Source organism: Pantherophis guttatus, chromosome 12 (assembly GCF_059756535.1).
Source record: "Pantherophis guttatus breed Tessera chromosome 12, ASM5975653v1, whole genome shotgun sequence".
Classification (NCBI taxonomy): Eukaryota; Metazoa; Chordata; class Lepidosauria; order Squamata; family Colubridae; genus Pantherophis; species Pantherophis guttatus.
Window position 1 is genome coordinate 4,692,350 of NC_142074.1, and position 25,089 is coordinate 4,717,438.

Below are 25,089 nucleotides of genomic sequence, written 5' to 3' on the forward strand. Positions count from 1 at the left end.
GAAAGAAAGAGGGAAAGAAGAAATAGAAAAAAAGAAGGAAAAGGAAAGAAAGAGGACGGAAAGAAGAAATAGAAAAAAGGAAGGAAAAGGAAAGGAAGAGGGAAAGAAGAAATAGAAAAAAGGAAGGAAAAGGAAAGGAAGAGGGAAAGAAGAAATAGAAAAAAGAAAGGAAAAGGAAAGGAAGAGGGAAAGAAGAAATAGAAAAAAGGAAGGAAAAGGAAAGGAAGAGGGAAGGAAGAAATAGAAAAAAGGAAGGAAAAGGAAAGAAAGAGGGAAGGAAGAAATAGAAGAAAGGAAGGAAAAGGAAAGGAAGAGGGAAAGAAGAAATAGAAAAAAGGAAGGAAAAGGAAAGAAAGAGGGAAGGAAGAAATAGAAGAAAGGAAGGAAAAGGAAAGAAAGAGGGAAGGAAGAAATAGAAGAAAGGAAGGAAAAGGAAAGGAAGAGGGAAAGAAGAAATAGAAAAAAGGAAGGAAAAGGAAAGAAAGAGGGAAGGAAGAAATAGAAAAAAGGAAGGAAAAGGAAAGAAAGAGGGAAAGAAGAAATAGAAAAAAGGAAGGAAAAGGAAAGAAAGAGGGAAGGAAGAAATAGAAGAAAGGAAGGAAAAGGAAAGGAAGAGGGAAAGAAGAAATAGAAAAAAGGAAGGAAAAGGAAAGAAAGAGGGAAGGAAGAAATAGAAGAAAGGAAGGAAAAGGAAAGAAAGAGGGAAAGAAGAAATAGAAAAAAGGAAGGAAAAGGAAAGAAAGAGGGAAGGAAGAAATAGAAGAAAGGAAGGAAAAGGAAAGAAAGAGGGAAAGAAGAAATAGAAAAAAGGAAGGAAAAGGAAAGAAAGAGGGAAGGAAGAAATAGAAGAAAGGAAGGAAAAGGAAAGAAAGAGGGAAGGAAGAAATAGAAAAAAGGAAGGAAAAGGAAAGAAAGAGGGAAGGAAGAAATAGAAGAAAGGAAGGAAAAGGAAAGAAAGAGGGAAAGAAGAAATAGAAAAAAGGAAGGAAAAGGAAAGAAAGAGGGAAAGAAGAAATAGAAAAAAGGAAGGAAAAGGAAAGAAAGAGGGAAGGAAGAAATAGAAAAAAGAAAGGAAAAGGAAAGAAAGAGGGAAGGAAGAAATAGAAAAAAGGAAGGAAAGAAAGAGAAGGAAGGAAAGAAAGAAAAGAAGGAAAGAGAAGGAAGGGATGGAGGGGGCGGAGTCAGGAGGAGGACCCACCCAATCCCTGGCCCCGCCCACCAGGGCCACTTCAGGCGCGGCGCAGCAGCCCCTCCCCCTCCGCCCTTTCTCCGCCCTCTGCTGGTTTCGACGCGCTCGCGGCTCGGCTCCTTTTCCCGCTGTCCGGAAACTCGCTGGCACCAGCGGCGGCGGCGGTGGCCACGTTGCCCGGGCCGGAGCGAGCGGGGCTTGCCTGGGTCGGCTGGCCGGGCGAACAGGCGGGCGGCGGGGCGACGAGGAGAAGGAAGGGCAGCAGCCCCGCCGCGCGCCCTGAGGCGGCGCCCCTCCCCCGCCAGGTGAGGAGGCTTCCCTTCAGGTAGCTCGATGCCGGGGGAGGGGGAGAGGGGGCAGCGCGTGCGCATGCGCGGGGCAGGGAGACCGGCCGCCGGCCACGCCCCTTCCCAGCAGGTGGCGCCCCCCCCCCCGTTTCCTCCCCCCCCTTGCGTCTTTTTTGTATTGTCCATGGCTGGATTGATTTCTCCGCAACTTCTTAATTTTCTTTTCATTTAATTCAGTGTTTCTCAACCTTGGTAGCTTGAAGATGGGTGGACTTCAACTCCCAGAATCCCCCAGCCAGCAGTGCTGGCTGGGGGATTCTGGGAGTTGAAGTCCACCCATCTTCAAGCTACCAAGGTTGAGAAACACTGATTTAATTGATCTTTCGCTTTCAAATAAGGAATGAATCCTGGGGGGAGGAAAGTTTAGATAGAGCCCCCCCCACTTCCCCAGGAGACACACTGCTTTCCCCAACTTTGCCTCCTTGTCCCCCCCCCCCCAAATCTTGGCTTCCAAGTCCCATCATCCCCCGTTGGCCAGGTGGGCGCCTCCTGCCAGCATCAGGTTGGACTGCCTATAACTAAGCAGGATTGCAGTTTGCATATTTCACTTTATAACTACTTTGGGTGCTTCAGGTGTGCCTCAGTTTTTTTCTTCAGCAAATGGTGCTTTTCCCCCAGGATTAAAAGGATTTCCATAAGCCACCAAAGTGCCTACCTTCCCTGTCCCTTTTTACTCCTTTTCTTTTCATGTATTCAAATCATGTTTATACTTTTATCTGTTCTCTTATATATGCTTGACAAATAAATGAAATGAAATGATTCCCCCCCTCTTTTTTTTTTAAACTTTCCAGACTCACTTTGTGGTCCCTTAGTATTAATGAGGATCCTGTGGGTTTCTAAGTCCTGATAAAGCTGCTGGTTAAGCCTGCTGAGAATTTAGGGGTATCCTCACTGGTGATGGAGAGATTTATTAATCTCGTAGTGAGTTTCTGTGGTTGAGAATGGATGGAATCTGCATCTTTTTTGTCCAGCTCTACTGTGATAATGTAATTAGGAAAGAAGGATACCTCAAATCCTGGCTTGATGCGGGTGCTATTGTTTACCTTACAAGGAGTCTTGTTCAAGAAATTTGGACCAACTGCTGATAATTGGGGGCCGGTTACTACAGGTAGCCCTCATTTAGCAACCACAATTGGGACTGGCAACTCAGCTGTTAAGTGAAGTGGTTGCTGAGTGAAAAGTAACCATGTTTATGAGCTTCCTTCAACTTTGCTTTACAAACTTGCAAAGATTGTTAGTGTGAGGCTTGGTCACAAAGTTCCTTTTTCATCACTGTTATAACTGCAAACAGTCGCTTATACAAGATAGTCATTAAATAAGGACAACCTGTAATTTTTAGCCTTGGTACTTACAGGGTTGCTGGGAGGGGAACATTTTCTTTGCCTTGTGGGTAAAGCAAGTGGCTACACACATATATATTCTGTCCAAACTATACCTCTGTTGGATAAAAACGGGTTACATTTATTACAGCTCTGCACTGTGCAGACATTAAATAGTTTAATTTCTCAAAGCAGTCTTTTGAGCTATGCATAAACTACAGAAAGAGTGGAGATTAAAGATTCAAACTTTTAAAAAAACTTTTTTGCCTATATAATCAGCATGATTAAAGATTCTTGTAGTATTTTTTTTGTATCTACAATAGCAAGAGCCATTGTGACTCGGTGCATCCCTGCAGGGAGTAATAGCAAACCACATTCTTAAAGCTACATATATCACCCATTCGGGACCCAGTATTAACTGTTTCCCTCCCTAACGGGAGAAACCATATGGGGTTTGGGCCCTGGTACACCTTTCGCCATTTCTGTTTGTGCATTCTTGACCCATGGCTACCCCAAGGGCAGTAACAGCTGCTGTGTAATTGAAGTTCTAGTAAATGTATTTAGGGGCATAATTCAGGATTGCTTTTAATTTGAACTGCCACATGTTCCTATTATATCAAATAGGAATGCTTTTAAGAAATAATATCTGGCTCTAGAAATGCAGTAATTTATTCCTGAGCCGAACATATTAAGAGGCTTTACCTGATATAATTGTCCACCTTGTTTTTCTTTTCCCCTCCTTTTTCTGATACGTCTGTAAAACCATGGAAAGGCTGTATTTGGAATAACACTGTGATTCACAGTTGCTCTTTTCGTTGGTTTAAATGTGGACTCTGCCCTTTTTGATTAGATAACCACTTGTTTGTCTTCGGTTTGAAAGAGTGTTAACTGAATTTGCTTAGCTTTAAGGAGAGCTTTGAGATGAAGGGATAATTTGCTGCTTTGGGAGTATCGCTCACTTTTGAATGTTAAATGTTTCACCAGACCTCTGGGTAAAACATTCAAAACATTCTGAAATAGCATCTTTCATTTTGCAAACACTCCGGTAAGAAAGGTGCATAATTACATAGGAATGAAACAGGCATGAAAAATGTACAGGCCAGGAAGAAGTACTGGTATTTCTGATAATGTTTTACTTGGGTGAGGCTAATAAAATGCATCCAAATAAACATTTTATACATGGCGAAGTATGTAGCAATTTTAATACAAAGTTCCATCTGGCCTATTTTTTGGTGGGATAAAATAGGGCATTTCTTATGTTTGAGTATGTAGTGGGGGAGAAAAAAATCTGCATTCGTAATTTATAATCCAGATTTTAGAAACATGGATAGAACAAGGGTACAATTTCAACATCTGGTGATAAAAAAAACAACTGTGATATTCCCATAAAATGTTCTTTTTAAAATTCAGATAAAGATGTTTTTGCTGCTTTAAAGAGCTCACCTTTTTAAATCCCAGGTGTTACACAGGAAATTCCTGGGTAAAGTTTGCCTTTTCATTTAGAGGCAACATAGTAGTTATAGTTCTTTACAGAAGAGAATTTAGGTGGAGCCTTAGATGGTGTGCTGATATATTATATAAAAACATATATTAGAGACTGGAAAATACAAATGACTACTTAATTTTTGTATAATAATTTTGGAGGGGTATCTTTGGTAACAAAGACAGCTTCATACCATCAATAATGTTATAATTTAAATAGCAACCACACTTAAACTTATATACCGCTTCATAGTGCTTTTATAGCCCTCTCTAAGCAGTTTACAGAGTCAGCATATTGCCCCCAACAATCTGGGTCCTCATTTTACCCACCTCAGAAGGCTGAGTCAACATTGAGCCGGTGAGATTTGAACTGCCAACTGCAGTGAAGTACCCTGCAGTGCCGCACTCTAACCACAGCGCCACCTCGGCTCTAAATATTAATCAACCAAAGACCATAGGGCCGTGATGGCGAACCTATGGCACGCATGGGCAAGCAAGCTGTTGCTCCAGTTCAGCTCCGCTGCCATGCTTCCTGCCAGCCAGCTGGTTATTGGGTCTCTGCCGCTCATGCACAGGTATGGGGCACATGTGGGGCGTGCGTACATGTGCGGGTTTCGGGCACATGCATGGGGGGGCGGGGTGCATGCCGGGGCCACACACGCATTGCATTTTGGGGGTTCAGTCACACACGGCGCATTCACACACACTTTGGGCACTCAGTCCGGAAAAGGTTAGCCATCACTGCCATAGGGTCATTTTAAGGAGCATGATGCTGCTGGCTTGTTTTTCCACATTTATGCTCTTTTCATTCCCTAAGCCAGTGATGACGAACCGTTTAGACACCAAGTGCCCAAACTGCACTCACATGTCCAAACTGAAATGTGTGTGCGCATGTGCACATGTGCAGACATGCGCACAGACATGCACAAATGTGCACATGTGTGGATATGCGTGCATGCACAGCAGACACCTGAAGACCAGCTGGCAGGCGGGAGGTGGGGCATCTCCACACGGGCAACATGCGCAGGCATGGACATGCGTGAACATGTCTATGCATGGACATGCGTGCATATGCAGCAGAGTCCTGATGACCAGCTTGCCAGCGGGCGGGGGGGCTTCCCAACACCAGCAACGTGCGCATGTGTGGACATGCCTGCACGCATGCATGGACATGTGCAAACATGTGCATGCATGGACATACGCACATGCGCAGCAGAGACCCAAAGACCAGCTGGCTGGTGGGAGGCAGGGCATCCCAACATTGTCAGCGCAGCAAGAGGTAAGATCTTTTTCTTTTGTGAGCTTCTGTTTTGTCGTTTGCCGGGAAACAGAAGCTCACAAAAGAAATGCCATGGAGATCTGATCTGGGGCGATGGCACGCATGCCAGCAGAGAGGGCTCTGCGTCAGTGGTGAAATTGAAAAAATTTCCCTACCGGTTCTGTGGGCATGGCTTGGTGGGCGTGGCTTGGTGGTCACCTGACCGAGTGGGCATGGCCAACTTGATGTCACTCACCTTACTCACTGTTAGAGCCAGGAAATGTCATGGATTGAGTAACATGTGGTGAAACTCACTTAACAACACGCTTGCTTAGCAACCAAAATTTTGGGTGCAATTGGCATAAGTCAAGGACTATCTCTGCCTTCCTCTGCATAGCAGCCTTGTCCTAGTAAACTCCTCCTTTCTTGCAATTTTCCTCTCTGTTAGAGGCACCAAAATAATCCAAACGATGTAAGGTTTCCTGCTGCAGTAGGGGGTTGGACTATAGATGACCTCCGAGATCCCTTCCAGCCCTAAATTGCGACTTCTGAAGCCACGTCTTGTGCCAGGGTTTGTGGTGCTTCCTTCCTCATCTTTTTTCTCTCTCTCTCTCCCTTCCTTCCTCCCTCCCCTCTCTTTCTTTCTTTCTTTCTTTCTTTCTTTCTTTCTTTCTTTCTTTCTTTCTTTCTTTCTTTCTTTCTTTCTTTCTTTCTTTCTTTCTTTCTTGTCTCTCTCTCCCTTCCTCCTTTTTCTTTTTCTTTCTCTCTTTCTCTTTCTTTCTCTTTCTTGTCTCTCTTTTCTCTCTCTATCTCTCTCCCTCCCTTCCTTCCTTCCTCTTTCTTTCTTTCTCTTTCTCTCTTTCTTTCAGTGGCAGAAGAAGGAAGAAAGTGCACTGGAGGGTGGGTGGCCTGGCCTGGCAAGTTCCCCGTCATGGGTTGGATGCGGGCAGCGGGACCCGAGGCGGAGGGGAAGGCAAGCAGATGGCAGTCACCCAAAGGCCCCGTGGAAGCCTCGCCATGTCCCCCCAAGGTGGCTCCTTGGCTGAGCGCAGCAGATCTCCCTCCTCGCCGCCAGTGTCAGCCTTACCTTTTAAATCCTCCACCGGCATATTCAGCATGCCCATCATCCCAACTGAGCCAGCATGTTGGTAAGGCTGACAACGGCCGGCCCTTGGTGGAGACGCAGCCAGTGCACTGCGGCTGAGGGGGCGGCAGTGCTCCGGAAGGGCAGACGGACGTCCTGGTGCTGCACATTCTGAAGCACATTCTGCCCTTCTGAAGCCCCCAATGCTTTGAGTTTCCCTTTGCCATCTGGCTTGACTGCCCAAGTGAACCTCGGAGCCTTCTCTTGCCCCGGTCTCTATCCTGGAGGGCTGCGCATTGCCCCCCGCCAATCCTTCGTACAAACTGCCCACCCCAATTCTGCAAAGGCAGAGTCCCCCACTTGCAGGGCAATCGAAAGAGGGTAGGGGGATGCCTCAGAAAGGGCTACCTTCCATCCGAGCTCACGTGCCTTCTGTGCCGACTCTGTGGGGCTTGGGGTCCGAAGTAGCCCACTGGCTTCCCATCCAGCCACCTGCTTGCTCTCTACAGATCGGCTCCTGGAGTCCGGCGCTCTGGAGGAAGGAGGCTTGGCCGTGGCACCACTTCCCACCAGTGAAGAAGTGGAGCGAGAGGTGTGGAAGTCGCCGATGGCCAGCTGGGCAGCAGCTCCCTATGTGGGGAGAGGGCCAGGCCCAGCTGTGCCATCATGGAGCCCGCAGTGCTTTCCCTTTCGCCTGGGCGGCAGCGCTTACCTGGGCAGGCCAGTGCGGATAGCCGTTCATCTTGGCAAAGACCAGGTCGCCACACTTGTAGTTGTGCGGCCGGCCGGAGCGGGACATGGTGCAGGCAGAGAGGCTGATGCAGCCCCCACCAAGGCTACCTTGGCCGAGCAATCTCTGTGTCTCCCCAGCAACAGTCACGCTGGGGCCGCCTTGCCCCCTGCCTCTGTGTGCTGCGCTTGGAAGGGGCCGCTGCTCTCGCCGCCCTCCTTCCCCCCTGGCTGCAGATGTCCACCTGCCCTCCTGAAGCACCACCGCCGCCGTTCGCTTTTGTTTCGCAGTGGGAGAGGAAAGAAAGCGAATGGCACCACCACAGCTGTGCTCCAGTGCTGCACATGTGGTGCGCATTTCCAACAGCCCTGGGACATCCGCCTACCCTCCTGGAGCACCGCCGCCGCCACCCCTCTCAGCCCCAGCGCAGCATCTGCATTTCCACCAAGGGCCGTCCATCCACCCACCGGTTGGCCCTGCCTGGGCACTGACCTCGGAAGGCAAGGTGGCGTGGGGGACCGCCAGGAAGGCCACGGGGAAGGCAGGCATATATGGCAGGGCTGCGGGGAAAGGAGTAGCCTGCTAGCTCCCTTCCCCGCAGCCCGTGGCCCTGACATGCTTGCCTGCCTTCCATGTGGCCTTCCGCTTGCCTGCCCGCAAGCTGGCCATGGGGACACTGGGAAGGCCGCATGGAAGGTAGGCAAACATGTCTGGGGTGCGGGGAAGGGAGTGGGGGAGGCAGGTTGGGACAGTGGGGGGGCAGAGGCAGCTAGCTAGGCTGCGACTTGCAGGCTTACCTGGCAGGCAGATCAGGGCCACTCAGTTGGGGCGCAGCACTTCAGGTAGGCAAGCTGCAGAGCAAAGACTCGGCAGGGCAAGTGAGCTGCGACTGGGGGACCAGTTCGGGGGCGTGGCCAGCCAGCGGTCGCTACTAGTTCGGCGACCCAGGCCAAATGTCCGCTACCAGTTTGCCCGAACTGATCGGATTTCACCTCTGCTCTCCCTGCCACAGGTTCACCATCACGACCCTAAGCAGTCAGACAATCTTTGAGAGATCTATTACAGTAGTATCATTACATATTAAGAACTGAATAAGATCCTAATCATAGCATTTGATTTGGGTGTAAATTTCCTCAAAATGAAAATGGAGGTGTGTGCTTTAACAATTCAGAAATCATGTTTTATCAAAAGGTCGTCATTAGATTTACAAGTATGCTTTTCTGCTACATATTAGCCCTCTCAGTACTGTATATTTATGTTGGAACCTGATACTCTCCTAATAAACATGGCATGGGGAAAGCCAACTGAAGTGAAAAACATTTAATACAACTAACCAATTGCTGATCTTAAGTGCCCTGAAATGCAGAGCTGTCTGCTAATTTTTATAAATTCACCGATTTCTAATATTTTCTGCAAAAACTTAATGCGGCGATGTTGAGATCTATTAGCTTATAAGATGGAAATGTATATGATGGTGATCAGAATCAGAAGTCTGAATTAAACATTGTATGCCCCAGAATGTTCTTTTTCTTTAATTGTGCTTGATTCTTGGAGAGTGAATGGTCAAGTTTCTGCAGTTTTCTTGGCAAGGTTTTTCAGAAGTTGTTTGCCATTGCTTCCTTCCTGGGGCTGAGAGAGTGACTGGCCCAAGGTCCCCCAGTCATTTTTGTGCCCATGGCAGGCCTGAAAGGCATGATCTCGTAATTTCTACCCTGATACCTTAAGCACTACACCAAACTGGCACTCACAATAAGCCCAGAATAAATTATGCTAAATATATGTACCGTGTTTCCCCCAAAATAAGACCCTGTCTTATATTTTTTTGAATCCCAAAATAAGCGCTTGGCCTTATTTTTGGGGAGGTCTTATTTTGGGGTGCATGGAGGAAACCAGAAGAAATGATTGACTCTGCATGCATTTAAATATTTTCAGGGAGGGCTATTTGAGTGCATGCGCTCAAAAGCCCAATTGGGCTTACTATCAGGGGATGTCTTATTTTAGGGGAAACGGTATATTTGGCCTATTATTAGTTTTCAAGAAATTCAGGTAGTTCTCAGCTTACGACTACAATTGAGCCCAAATTTTATGATGTTAAGTGATAAATTTGTTAAGTGAGTTTGCTCCATTTTATGACTTTTCTTGCCACATTTGTTAAGTGAATCACTGCAGTTCTTAAATTAGTAACATGGTTGTTAAGTGAATCTGGTTTCTCCATTGACTTTGCTTGTTAGAAGGTTGCAAAAGGGGATCCCATGACTCAGGAACACTGCAACTGTCATAAATGTGAGTCAGTTGTCAAGCATCCAAGTGTAAATCATGTAACCGTAGGGATGCTGCCACGGTCATAAGTGTGAAAAATGGTCATAAGTTATTTTTTAAAGTGCTGTTGTAACTTTGGTCACTAAGTGAACTGTTGTAAGTCTAGGACTACCTGTAATAGCAAAACCTCTAGCCTGAAGATTATTTCAATTTAAAACATCTCGTTCTAGAATTATTCTCATTAACCATCTGTCTGGGTCTCTGTGCTGCACCTGTTGAATATCACCCGTAGCTTTGGTGAGAGTTGGAGGTTCGTTGTTAACTTTTATGGCATCCTTCTTATAAATCATGCCTGAACTAGTCTTAGCGTCCTCAGGCCCCGATGCTGGCAGAACGGTGCCCCATAAAGCTTAATATCTTTGCCTTCAAGAGTTTTACTGCCGCTGAAACAAAATTATTGACCTGGGTGTCATTTGGGCAGACACACTAATATATTCGTTGAAGAAGATTTTTTTTCTTCTGTTCAATCCTGTCCAATTCTCAGACACTCGAGACAAGTCGCTGCAGTTTTCTTGGCAAGGTTTTTCAGAAGTGGTTTGCCATTGCTTCCTTCCTGGGGCTGGGAGAGAGTGACTGGCCCAAGGTCCCCCAGCTGGCATCTTGCCCAAGGCAGGACTAGAAGTCATGGTTTCACAATTTCTGGCCTGATGCCTTAAGCATACACCAAACTGGCTCTCATAGTAATTATGCTAAATAAGGTGTGTATTTGGCATATAGTGTTCAGGAGTAGATGAGTTTTGGATAGAGTCATTGGAAGGCAGAGGAGTAATGGAAATGAGTATTTGGCTACGGCCAGACATGGAAGTGGTGCATGGTTGCAGGGAACAGTCGAAGAGAAGAGAAGACGAGTTGTATAAATACATTGACATTTCAGCTATTCAAAATTCCTGAAGTTGTTTCTAAAAAAACTTTGAAATTAGGCCATTCTTAATATATTTCATGGAGGTAAGAAAATGGTCTTAAAAATAGCGTCTCAGGACGCTTACAAAAATAAAATAAGTTTTTGGGAGTCCTGTGTTTTCACTGTAATTTTATGAATGAAGAATGTAGTTTCACAATAGAATCATAGGGATGGAAAGGGCCTTGGAAATCTTCTATTACACACACACACACACACACACACACACACACACACACACACACCTCAGAGGTCTGGAATGGTGTAAGAGACCCTATACCATTCCAGAGAAATGGCTGTCCAATCTCTTCTTAAAAACCTCCAGTGATGGATCACCCACAACTTCTGGAAGCAAGTGGTTGCAATGATTAATTGTTCTCACTGTCAGGAAGTTTCTCCTTAGTTCTAGGTTGGTTCTCACTTTTACACTCTTCCACTCTACTTCTTGCCCTGCCCTCAGATGCTTTGGAGGATAGGTTGACCTTCTCATCTCTGTGACAGCCCCTCAAGTACCAGAAGACAGCTATCATGCCACCCCAATCCTTCTCTTCATTAGGCTAAGCATACCCAATTCCCTCAACTGTTCATCATACTTTTAGCTTCCAGGCCCTTTATCATCTTTGTTGATCTTCTCTGCATTCTTTCTAGAGTCTCAACATCTTTTCTGTGCCATAGTCACCAAATCTAGATGCAATATTCCAAGTGTTACCAGTGCAGTATAAAGTGGTACTAACAGTCTACATGAACTTGATTCTATGGGTCAGTGGTCTCCAACCTTGGCCACTGTAAGTCTGGAGGACTTCAACTCCCAGAATTCCCCAGCCAGCTTTGCAGAGTTGAAGTCCTCCAAGCTTACAGTGGCCAAGGTTGGAGACCCCTGTTCATTTAGTGACTATTTGAAGTTACAACAGCACTGAAAAAAGGGACATAGAACCATTTTTCAATTGGAGCATCCCCAGGGGCGTGTGATCAAAAATTGGAGGCTCATATTTATGAAGGTTGCAGCGTCCCAGGGTCGTGTGAGCCCCTTTTGCGACCTTCTCACAAGCAAAGTCAATGGGAAAGCCAGGTTCACTTAACAACTGTGTTACTTAACAATTGCAATGATTCACTTAACAACTGTGGCAAGAAAGGTCATAAAATGGGCCAAAACTCACTTAACAAATGTCTTACTTAGCAACAGAAATTTTGGGGCTCAATTGTGATTGTAAGTCGAGGACTACCTGTATCCTTTAAAGCCGCCTTGAATTGCCATGTGCGAGTAGGCGGCAATATATATTTTCTAAATAATAATAATCCTTCTGTTGATGCAGCCTAAGACTTCATTGGCTTTTTTGGCAGCTGCAGCACACTGCTGTCTCATATTTAAGTGATTAAGTAATTGTCCATTAGGACTCCAAGGTCTCTCTCAGTTACTATTGTTGAGCCAGGTACCATCTATTCTACACCTGTGCATTTGATTTTTCTTAGTCCAAGACCTTACTTTTCTCACCACTGAACTGCATCTAAAATTACTGTTAAATTCAAAACAGAAGGTGTTGTTTCTTGTCATTCTACTTCTGGAATGAATTGTTCATGATATGATATGCTAATAAGCGTCTGACTATCTCTTCTGAATAATATTTCCAAATTATATATTAGATAAGAGGATTTGTTGCTGTGCCACCTTTGAGGAATGATTGGGTATGGGAAAGTACATCACTGTTTGGCTAGACACTCTGATTAACATTTCCAAATTCTGTTGGATAAGGAATTTTTCTTGCCAAGTAAATTTCAGGGAGTATTAACGACGAGGTAGGGCAAAGAGTGTATCTGTGATTAGTATTGTATGGACAGTTTGCCCTTTCCAACAATCTCTTTCATGTCTGAAGCTGCTAAAAACGTTGTACGTGGCATGATTGGGCTAGAATGAAAAAAAAGGGCCAAACTAGAAATGTGGCTGTAGGCATTGTACTTCGCTAATACTTCTTAAGATAGAATAATTGTTTAGGATTAACTCTTGTAAAAGCAACTAAACTGTAATTTTCTGATAAAGATTGAATGGTGCGTGTATTGAAATGGGCTTTTTAAGAAAATTGTTGGTAGACACTGAGTCTCAACGTTGTATTTGCTGTTTAGAAGCTAAACATTTTATTGCTAAATCTTTTCAGTGAATGTGCTAAATCCTCTCTCATTTTCTTTTGTTTAGGGATTTTGTGTTTTAATTGCAGCAGACAGACATGATTTGTTCAGTCTTGGTCCTTAAAATTGCATACCAAGTTCTTTTCTGTCTTCTCTGAAATGAAAGACATAAAGAGCAAAGTGTGACGAATTGTGTCTAGATTTCTGTGTTTAAGAGTGAAGGAATATATTTTCAGGAAGATAAAACATATTCAGAATGAGAGTAGAAAATATTATCTATAGCCACTGAAATTTTCCAAAAATTTCATTTCCAGAGTAAAAAAAGCTGATAAATAAGAGGAATTAAAAATATGTGAGTATATTATTTTTATATAAATATTTATTTGATACACTTTTTTGGGATCCTGTTCCAGTTCGATGACATTTGAAAAAGATTCTTAAAAACAATATTCATACTAAAACCTAATAATAATCCCCAAACAATTTGAACATCACTTGAACACTGTCGGCACTGACAAATTCACCATCAGTTAATTGCCAAAGGCAGCTTTATTTGGAACAGCTTAGGTCTTTAACGCCTATAACACCAACAATGTGAAAAACATCTGCCATCCCAGGTTCTTGGGAAGGACTTGATAGGTGGATGAAAATGCCAAATCCAGTCTAAACATCTGTGTGACAAACCATAATTACAAAGCAAGTCCAGCGAGAAGAAAAAGAATGTAACAGTTCTGGAAAGAACAACATCCAGAATCAGAAAGAACAGAACAGAGGCTAGTAGATCAATGTCGATGTATACTATCGAATAAAGTATTGACTTGGTAGAACTGGTAGACTAGTAGAACTGCAGAGATACAAAGATACTGCAAAGAAATCAAAGCCTTGCCAGAAGAAGCTCAGATTGTAGAGGCAAACCAGGGGGAGTCAGCAGCAGAGGAAGCCAGCATGCTTACTTACTTACTTACTTACTTACTTACTTACTTACTTACTTACTTATTTATTTATTTATTTATTTATTTATTTATTTATTTATTTATTTATTTATTAAATTTTTATACTGCCCCCTCTCCCGAAGGACTCGGGGCAGTGAACAGCCAAGATTAAAAAACATATAATATAGACATTAAAATACAGTTAAAAGAAAATTAAATCCAAAATGGCTCCCCAATTTAAAACGCCTTACCTATAACCCTATAATTAAAACAAATTTAAAATTTCCACATGTAAAAGGGGGAAGATTTAGGCGAGGCCGGCTTGATGAAATAGATGAGTCTTAAGCGCGCGGCGGAAGGTGCGCAGATCCGGGATCCTCCGTATCTCCGGGGGGAGCTCGTTGAATTCTTTTTATTCCCAAAACCAAGCATCCTCTCCTATGCCTTCTCAAAAAGAACAAAGACCTCTAAAGAAGTAAAAGAATTGAAACAAAGAATGACTGAGCACTGAGGACAGCACAAAAAAGCAACCAGAATAAGGTTGCTTGCGTTGAAGAAACATCTAGCACAAGCATTGAAAGATGCCAATACTGTAATATCAAACATAAACCCTAGCTCACTTCAAGAAACAAACCAACTAATTTACAGCATGGCTGCAGTTATATCTGAATATCTGGAATGCAAATTCAATAAAGAAGGAAAAAAAATCAAACAGAACACCACCAAAACAGAAGATTTGACTGGGAAATAAGATCAGCATGCTAAGATCAAATGCAAGCAAGCTAGAACAGATGAATAAAAAAAGCTGAAGAACAAGAAGACCAAAGAATACCTGATCAATACTTAAGGAAGCTCTGGAAATAATAAAGTTGCAAATAATAGCCGGCTTGAGTCTTCGGAGAAAGGCAGCATACAAGTTGAACAAATAAATAAATAATAGCTATAGCCAAGAAGATCAGCAAATACAAAGCTCAAATTGCCCGTTATAGGCAGAATTGCCAATTTCAGTTAAATCAGAAACGTTTCCACCACTTTGCCATCTATGGAGAGACTACAATGAACCAATCAACACCTGACAACAAGAAACAATCCAAAAAAATACAGCAAAAATGTAGCTTGGATAAAGGAGGTAGACAACAATAAAATAAAAGTGTGAAGTGAACTTGGAATAACAGCAGAAATGATGGGAAAAAGGTAAGAAAGATAAAGAATTAGTCAGCACCAGGTGAAGATGAAGTGCATAGTTTTTGGTTGAAACATCTGACTGGTCTACACCCACTCATTGCCAAGCAGTTTAACAACATACTGCAAGCAGATGCAATTGAAGATTGGTTAACACCTGGCAAAACCTACCTGATAATGAAAGATTCAAAAACAAAAAGGGGGGGGGGGTGCACCAGGCAACTACAGACCAATTACCTTGTAATTGCACACGGCAGTCAAGAAGAAGGTTAGAAGTGAATATATCGTAAGAGTGATGAGAGAGATTTTAAAGTCTAAACTCAGTGGAGGAAATATCATTAAGACAATTAATACGGAGGCAATTCTAGTCATTAGATACACAACTGGAATAATGGACTGAAGTCAAGCAGAACGAAAAGCCCTAGATAGGAAAACCAGAAAAAATAATGACAATGAATCATGCCCTTCATCCTTCAAGTGATGTTGACAGACTCTACTTACCTAGGAAAATAGGTGGGCGTGGGATGTTGCAAGTACATCAGACAGTTGAAGAAGAACAAAGGGCTTTGCGAGAATATTGGAAGACCATGAAGAAGATGCGCTGTTGCTAATGGACCATGAAGTTTTACTGAGAGGCCACAATAGCCTACAAAAAAGACCAAATGGAAAATGGAAAAGAAAGTGCAAAGTACAGGTAGTCCTTGACTTACGATCACAATTGAGCCCAGAATTTATGTTGCTGAGAAATTATTTAAATGAGTTTTGCCTCATTTTACAACTTTTTCCACCATAGTTTTAAGTGAATCACTGCAGTTGTTAAATTAGTAACATGTTAAGTGAATCTAGTTTCCCCATTGACTTTGGTTGTCAGAAGGTCACAAAATATGATCATGTGGTCCTGGCACACTTACAACCAGGGGTGAAATGCTCCTGGTTCGGACTGGATCACCTGATCCAGTAGCAATGGCAGTAAGTGGTTCAGAGAACCGGTAGCAAAAATCCCTGCCACCCCCCCCATGCCCAGCTGAGCTGCGCGATCATCAGAGGCTTTTTTTTTTACTTTTAAAAGCATTTTTTTCTACAAAAAAAAAAGTAAAAAAAAAAGCCTCTGATGATCGCGTGGCTCAGCTGGGATCGTCAGAGCCTTTTAAAAGCATTGTTTTCTACAACCTCTTCAGCCGAAGAGGTTGTAGAAAAAATGCTTTTAAAAGCCTCTGACGATCCCAGCTGAGTTGCCTGATTGTCAGAGGCTTTTTTTTCTTTTAAAAACATTTTTTTAAAAAAAAGAAAAGGAAAAAAAAAACCTGACGATCAGACAACTCAGCATTTGTTCTGGCGAAGAGGTTGTAGAAAAAATGATTTTAAAAGAGAAAAAAAAGTTGGCCACGCCCACCCAGTCACATTACTCCCCACTAAGCCACGTCCACAGAACCGGTAGTAACAAATTTTACATTTCACCACTGCTTACAACCATCATAAATATGAACCAGTTGTCAAGCATCTGAATGTAAATCATGACCATAGAGATACTGCAACTGTCATAAGTTTGAAAAATGGTCATAAGTTACTTTTTCAGTAACTTCAAATGATCACTAAATGAACTGTTGTAAGTTGAGGCCTGTATTACAAAGTATACGAAAAACCTAGTAGGTAAAGCAGATAGCAAGAAGACCTGGCAATGGCCAAGAGCAGTAAAGTTGAATAAAGAGACAGAGGGGCTAATTCTGGCTGCAGAAGCCAAGCCTTAAGATGAAATGCACAGAAAGCCAGAATTGAGAAGACAGCAAAAGACAGCAAATGCCACCACTGCCAAGAACCTGAAGGAGCTGTGAACCACCTAGTTAGCTGCTGCAAGAAGATCACACAGATTGACTACAAATAATGGCATGACAAAGTAGCAATAATGTCTACAAGCAAGAACTGCTGGGACCCCAAAGTAGAAAAAGTAATAGAAAACAAAGAAACTAATGTGCTCTGAGGCTTATCTGCCCCATAATACCCCAGACGTTACAATTGTTGAGAAGAAAGACAAAAAAGTCTGGATAGTGGATGTTGCAGTACTTGGAGACAGCAGAATAAGAGAGAGACCTGGAGAAAATCACAAAAATATAAACGTAGAATGACTGTGGCAAAAGAGAACAAAGGTAGTACCAATAGTAGTAGGTACTATTACTATCCCAAAACAAGTACCACCGGCATTGATAAGGTCACCATCAGTCAATTCCAAAAGGCAGATTTAGTTTGGAGCATCTTACATCCTATGATGCTACCTTTAATACCATGAAACAATAGCAATAGCACTTAGACTTATATACCGCTTCACAGTGCTTTCCAGCCCTCTAAGCGGTTTACAGAATCAACATATTGTACTCAACAATCTGGGTCCTCATTTTACTGACTTGGGAAGGATGGAAGGTTGAGTCAACCTTGAGCTGGTCAGGATTGAACTGTTGAACTGCTGGCAGTCAGCAGAAGTAGCCTGCAGAACTGCATTCTAACCACTGCGCCACCACTGTTCATATAACATCTGCTAATAACATCTGCCTATCCCAAGTCTTATCCAACAGCTGGATAAAAATACTAACTTCAGTCTAAACATCTGACTGACTTGGTGACCAACTAATAATACTATAGCTAAATGGCACAAAGTAGCACAGAATACTAAAACTAGAAATTCGAAAGCCTGTCTTGGAAAAATAAAGATTTTAACCTGGTTTTGCACATACCAGCGATAGCTAACTCTGCTTATATTGTGTGTTGTGTTGTATTTCATAATTAAAGAATCACAACAGAGGTCTAATAATAAGGACACTTCTCACTTCAGAAGATGACACTATAGAAAATAACTATTTTCTAGAAGAAAATTTAAAGAATTTAAAACTCAAGCAGGTTTCGGCAGGTAGAAATAAGCCTTTCAGGGTGACCAGAGACTTAAAAATAAGATCTGGTATTTTGAATTGTGAGTAAAAATGAAGTTTTTCAACTCTGGTTAGATGTCCCTTTGAAATTTTGTCCAAGCATAAATTTAACTCTTTTCATGCCAGCTAATTACTTTCAAGTTGTCTTGTATGAATTTTAAACAATTAGAGTGTCACCTTTAGAAGATAGAATTAAAAGGTATTGAGCTTCTTTGAGACTAACGTATTATTCACAAAACAGATTTCCTTCGTTTTATAATTATGTTCCCCCCCCCCCCCAGCCATGTGTAATGTGAAATCAAACTAGGGGGAAAAAGGGAGTTGGAGTATGGTGTCAAATTTTGTAACCCAAATTTATAAAATTTTAGAGCCGTATTCTTAAAGCCCTACATTCCTCAGATGGACTTCTTTCCTTGTCTCATGTACTGTTTAAAGTGAAAGCATTTTATCCCATCTTTTCTACGTACAGCTGGATTTCTAATGTGTGTAGTTATGACAGTGGTACAATGCATCACAGCACTACAGATTTTATTAGCATTCTTCTTATGTTAATTCACAGTAGATTCACTAGGTCAAAAGCTGGAAAAGGAGCTGAAGCTCCTTTTCCAGCTTTGGAACACAATGTGGTACACCTAACTTACTTTCTGGTGTTACGAGAACTCTTTTCCCTTTATATTTTGCTATGAGTATTGGATAAGATGTTGATGGCCGTTTCAACCTCATAGTAACAATAGTCTTTGTTCAGTGACCGTTCAAAGTTACGACAGTGCTGATGAGGGAACTTCTGACTGATCCTCATGGTTGTGGCCATTGCAGCATCCCTGCAGTCACCTGACCATGATCTGGATGCTTGGCAGCTGGCTCACAATTACGATGGTTGCATCACCATGTGGTCACATGATCACCATTTGCAAGCTTCATTGCCGGCTTCCAACAAGCAGAGGCAATGGGGAAGCAAGCAGGAAGTTGTGAATCACGATCATGTGATCGCAGGAGGCTGAAACCCTGCTGGATTTGCCTAATTATGACACCTGGAACTGCTAGAACTGCCATTTTAAGTTGGCACAGTCACGCTTAGCAATGGACGTACTGGTCCCACAATTGAGTGCAGAATATCCTTTGCTAAGCAAAACAGTTATTGAGTGATTTTTCAACGTTTTTTCCTCTGTGGTTAAGCGAATCATTACAATTGTTAAGTGAATCACACACTCATTAAGTGAATCCAGCCTCCCCTGTTCACTTTGCTTGTTAGAATTTAATTTAATTTAATTAATTCAATTTATATGCCGCCCCTCTCCGAAGACTCAAGGCAGCTTACAATGCATTTAAAAACCATATATAAAACATTAAAAGTTAAACCATTAAAAACAATTAAAACCCATTCACATCATTCATGGCTGGATCTCGCCAAATCGCAAGAGCGAGATCAACAGCCCCAGGCCTGCCGGAAGAGCTGGGTCTTCACCGCTTTTCGGAAGGCCAATAGGGTGGGGATGGTCTGGACCTCAGGGGGTAACTGGTTCCAGAGAGCTGGGGCAGCCACAGAGAAGGCCCTCCCCCACAGGCCCGCCAGCCGGCATTGTTTAGCTGATGGGACCCAGAGGAGACCAACTCTGTGGGATCTTACCGGTCGCTGGGAGCTATGCGGCAGAAGGCGGTCTTGAAGATAACCTGGCCCTGATCCATGTAGGGCTTTAAAGGTAATAACCAACACCTTGAATTGTGACCGGAGACCAATAGGGAGCCAGTGCAGCTCGCGGAGAATTGGTGTAATGTGGGTGTACCTAGGTGCACCCAAGACAGCTTGCACGGCTGCGTTCTGGGCCAACTGTAGCCTCCAAACACTTTTTAAGGGTAGCCCCATGTAGAGCGTGTTGCAATAATCTAACCGTGAGGTGACAAGGGCATGAGTGACTGTGAGAAGAGCCTCCTGATCCAAGTAGGGTCACAATTGGTGCACCAGGCGAACTGTGCAAAGGTCCCCCTAGCCACAGCTGTCAGATGTTGCTCTAATCTTAGCTGTGAGTCTAGGAGGACACCCAAATTGTGAGCCCATTCTGAGGGGGACAATTTCTCTCCCCCCCCCCCAGAATCAAGGACGGACAATCGACATAGTCTTTAGGAGGCAATACCCACAGCCACTCAGTCTTGTCTGGATTAAGTCTGAGCCTGTTGACTCCCATCCAGACCCTCACAGCCTCCAGGCACCGGCACATCACATCCACCGCATCACTGAATTGACGTGGGGTAGAGATATACAGCTGGGTATCATCCGCGTATTGCTGCTATCCTACTCCGTGTCGTCGGATGATCTCACCCAGCGGCTTCATGTAGATGCCAGTTAGGAGGGTCTCAGATGGCAGTCACAAGACATCTGCATGCTGTAATGGCTGTAAGCGCGAAAAAGTCATAAGTCACTTTTTTCAGTGCCATTGTAATTTCGAATTGTCACTAAACAAATGTTGTAAGTTGAGGACTAACTGTATAACAAGTGTAGAAGCGCATAACAGGTGTGGAGACAGGACACAAAGTAGGAAAACACTGCCCATCCTAAAGGTGAATTCAGAAAGAGGTTTTGGCAGTAAGATCTCTTGGACATTTGCAGACCTTTGGCGCAAATTCATTGTATTGGTGTGAATTGCACACAGCAGTGTTTTCTGTTTGAATTCTTGGATGAAAATGATCAATTGCATAATAGCATAATTGCATAAAAGATATTTCTGTAAAACAAGGGAAACCCGTACCTCCTCCTCTTTTGATTGAACATCACAATGTAAACTTTTGAGTCCATCATTTCTTCCAGTTTCATGTTCAGCCCTGTCACCACTTCAGTTAAATGTTATCAAGGTGACAAGACAATTGAATATTTGGGTGAGGGGTCTTTGGTGCCCTCTGAGCTTGCTTGTTTTCTTGCAGACGTTTCATTACCCTAACTAGGTAACGTCATCAGTATTAGCAAGGAGTGTTGTTTGCTGTCAGTTTATATTCTGGTTTCTTGCCCGTCTGTGTGGGTTGGGTCGATCTTAGAGATTCGTTGGTTGGGCTGTTTACATCAAGAATATCTCAGAAACCACAAATAGACTACTACAACCACATGTAATCAGCGTAGCACACAAGCCAACTAAAGCCCTTCAAAACATCTTAAGCAAACCAAAAGACCCAACAACCCCAGAAGAAAAAACAGGAGTCATCTACAACATACAGTGTAAAACTGCAACCACCACTATGTTGGACAAATAGGCAGAAGACTGGCAAAACATATCCATGAACACCAACTGGCAGAAGACATGACGAAAATTCTTTAATTTCACAACATATAGATTTAACCATAGTTTCAGTTGGGAAAATGTGACCATCCTAGACCAGGCCAAGTCCAAAAGTGCCAGGGAATTTCTAGAAGCCTGGCACTCGGACAAATCAGCCATCAGTAGACACATGGACAACAGCTATAGACTATGCAATAGAGACAATCAACCAGCCCAAAAGAGAACAAAAAGACTCCAGCAGCTCTCCACCAGCACCCATATTAGCATAATGCCAAGGTCAAAGTCAGACCAACCATCAAATAAGCAACACCCCAGTCAAAGAGCCTTGATAGTACAGTGGTTTAGTGCACCCTGTTATTAACACAGCTGCCTGCAATTTCTGCTGGTTCGAATCTCACTAAGGCTCAAGGTTGACTCAGCCTTCCATCCTTTCTAAGGTAGGTGAAATGAGGACCCAGTTTGTGGGGGCAATAAGCTGACTTTGTATAAATATACAAAAGTATGAAGGCTATTGCTTAACGCATTGCAAGCTGCCCTGAGTCTCCAGAGAAGGGCGGCATATAAATCAAATTAAAAAACAAAACAAAAAAAAACTGCCATGAGCCATCAGTAAAGGGCCCAACCAAAGAATCCCTGCCCCAACCCACACAGACAGGCAAGCCACCAGAATCTAAACTGACAGCAAACAGCACTCCTTCTTGACACTGATGATGTTACCTAGTTAGGGCAGCGGTTGGCAACCTTACACACTCAAAGAGCCATTTGAACCTGTTTTCCACAGAAAAGAAAACACCGGGAGCCACAAAACCCTTTTGACATCTAAAATGAAGATAACACTGCATATATGGTTTTTTACCTTTATGCTATGTATAAAAAAACCTTATTTATCCATGGTTGGCTTACTGGGGGTCAAAAAGCTCAGTAAATTGTGTGTCGGCGGGTGTCACACATTGGTGGTTGTGACGCATATTTTGGGTGACAGGGAGCCGCAGCAGAGGGATGAAGGAGCCACATGCGGCTCCAGAGCTGCGGGTTGCTGACCCCTGAGTTAGAGTAATGAAGAAACATTACAAGAAAACAAGAAAGCTCAGAGAACACCTAGGACCCCTCATTTCAATCCTGAGCTACAAATATTCTCCTTTATTGGAATATTTGTGCATTGATGACCCCTTCAGTTCATTTTGTGTGTTCATACAGTTCTTAAATAGACAAAAAGTAAACTTTGTAAATAGGAAAAATTTCCAATCAACAAGTAGGTTAGAAATAAACCACCTAATAAGTCATATTTGATTGAAAGTAAGATAATGGCTTTTCTCCTTTGTACATTTGTGCCTGGATCCTTTGGCATTTTGGAGTATTTTGGGTGACTTAGTGTGCATTGACAGCTTATACAAAATGTATTAAAGCTTCTTTGATGTCTCCTTTGCATTCTGTGAACTCAGGCAAACAGCAAACAGCAAACAGCAGTTTGCTTTACAAGCATTACTTGGTATCTTGCCAAAAATTGGTGGCTGTGGGCAGATTCTTGTCCAGGATCTATTCCAGTTTTGATTTTTGCCATCTTGAGATAGAGCTAATAAATGCTGCTCTACGAAATGTCCAAGCACGAAGTATTGAATTACAGATAGTCCTCAATTTATGACCGGTCGCTTAGCAACCTTTTGAAATTATAACAGAGCCCCAAAAGTAAGTTACGACCCAGTTTCAAAGTTCTGATGTCACACACACACCTTGTGGTCATGTGCCGGCATTTTTGGTGCTTGGCATCCAGCCCTCACTGACAGCCAATTGTAGTCCTCTGTGGTCACGTGACTGTGATTTATGAAACCAGCTTTTACTTCTGGTTTATGGCGACATAGTACAGAGCCCTGTAGTTGAACAATGGGTTCTCTTCACAACTGCCATATTCGCTTAATGACTTCCACAAAATTGTGTCCAGTCATGTGGCGATCTGCTTTACAGCCATCACGACGTATGACTGTAATTGCAGGGCTCAATTGCGGTCCTAACTCGAGGAATATCTGTAGGACCAATGTTTTGATTTAGTGTAGAGAATCTTTCTCTGTGTCTAATACTGCTAACTATTCTCTTGCCCTACATTCTACTATTTTTGTATTCCTCCCACACTGCGCCAGTAAATACAAGCTGGTTTGTTTGAATTCTTCCTCTTGAACTTTTTGTAAACTTCTATTGCAGCTGCTTTCCTGTGTAACCTGATGTACAAAATACCTGTTGAGATCCTTACAGCAGATAAATTTAGGTGGTTGAACAGAAATGTATAGGCATTAAGCACTGGAAAAGGAGTTATCTATAACTTAGAGCTTAGGTTTAATTACTCAGAAAAGTACATTGTTTATAGATTTGAGGCTAGGGAAGTTATTTCCAGTTAAGGAGGCCATGAATGAAAAAGAATAAAGATCAGTACTCACACTTCCTACACCTGTATAGTATTTGATAATTCTAATACTTACATAACCACATCTGTGTGGCATTTCTGCATTATTATTTCTTAGAATATTGTTGCATTGTATTGTTGGTTATCTCTCTGATGTTGTTTCGTGATAATTGAAATGATGGTGAAACTCCATCGGTTTATTAGGATACACGACATGCACTTATATTACGAGTGCTTTAATATATACATACATTCCTACATTCACACACACACATACATAATGATAATGAAGTTACATTAATGAGTTGTTGCCGTCTTTACAAACCTGTGAAAGGCTGCTCAGGGTCTTCAGAATATGGATGGCTGACAGACAGAGCTGGGAAGCTTAGATTCACCTGCTAAGCTGCCTCTTGGCTGTCATTTTAGCCAGAGATGATGGCACTGTGAGCTGAGCTCGATGGCAGAAAAATGATGGTGAATCCATGCTGGTATGGATGCAGAAAGCTGGTTCAGAGTTATAGACAAGAAGCAATACAGGTAGTCCTCGACTTACAACCATAGACAAGGGAACCATTTCAGGAGCGAGATCATGCCATTGCAAATCCCTGTCTCGGGAAATTCCAGATTTTCTTGCATTGTGCACCTTCTGTTATGCCTTACAGGTAGTCCTCAAGTTACAACCATTCATTAACCATTTATTTGAAATTACAGTGGCACTGAAAAAAGAGACAGCTGTTCCACACACTTATGACCATTGCAGCATCCCCACAGTCACGTGATCCCATGATCGAAAATCAGTATACATTTACAATGGTTGCAGCACCCCAGGGTCTTGTGATGGCCACTTGCAACCTTCCCAGCTGGCTTCTGACAAGCAAAATCAATGGGGGAAGTCAGATCAGATTCTGTTAACTGTTGCATGATTCACTTAGGGATTTGCTTTTTCAAAAGGCAACTGGAATTTGTTTTTTTTCTTGAGGAGGACATTTCGCTTCTCATCCAAGAAGCTTCTTTCAGTTCCGAATGAATCAGTCAGCCAGACTGAATCAATCATTCAGCCAGAACTGAAGAAGCTTCTTGGATGAGAAGCGAAATGTCTTCCTCAAGAAAAAAACAAAAAAATTCGAGTTGCCTTTTGAAAAAGCACCTTTGAGATGAGCAAGATGGTTGTTAATCACCTGATTTTGCAAATTTTGCCATAGTTAAGCAAATCACTGCAGTCCAGTTGCCTTTTGAAAAAGCACCTTTGGGACAATCGCGATCTGGATGACTGAGAATCTCCATAGACATTTAACCATTTGCTTAGCAATGGAAATTCTGCTCCCGATTGTGGCCATAATTCGAGGACTAGCTGTACACCTCTTTTAGATTGCCTGGGGCTTCCAACCATTTAACATAATATATTTGTGAGACTTGAATTTATAGAAGGGTTTGTGCTTCACTCAGGCAACATAAAGCATCAGACTTTTCAAGATCAGATATCATTAGTCACCAGGTAGTAATTGTATGTGTTTGTGTACAGTCTATATTGCACGAAATGTTCTTTTGTCGTCAACTAATACTTCCTGTTTACCTGTCTTTTCTTGTTTCTGATCTTTGCCATAATTTCAGTTCCTTCTCACTGTGTAGTCCAGTGCTGCAGTATCTTT

General features: G+C 42.9%; 1 protein-coding gene across 2 annotated transcripts in view; it reads left to right on the top strand.

Moving 5' to 3' along the window:
- Positions 1-1,207: 1,207 nt before the first annotated feature.
- The window catches only part of LOC117675996 (ligand of Numb protein X 2-like), a 71,134-nt gene continuing 47,252 nt past the window's right edge, over positions 1,208-25,089 (top strand). Inside the window, exon 1 of one of the 2 annotated variants that reach the window (XM_060692044.2) lies at positions 1,208-1,494. The gene's annotated coding sequence lies outside the window, so the exon portion shown is untranslated. Of the gene's footprint in view, positions 1,515-25,089 lie in introns of both variants that reach the window. The other variant, XM_060692045.2, reaches the window with a different exon arrangement.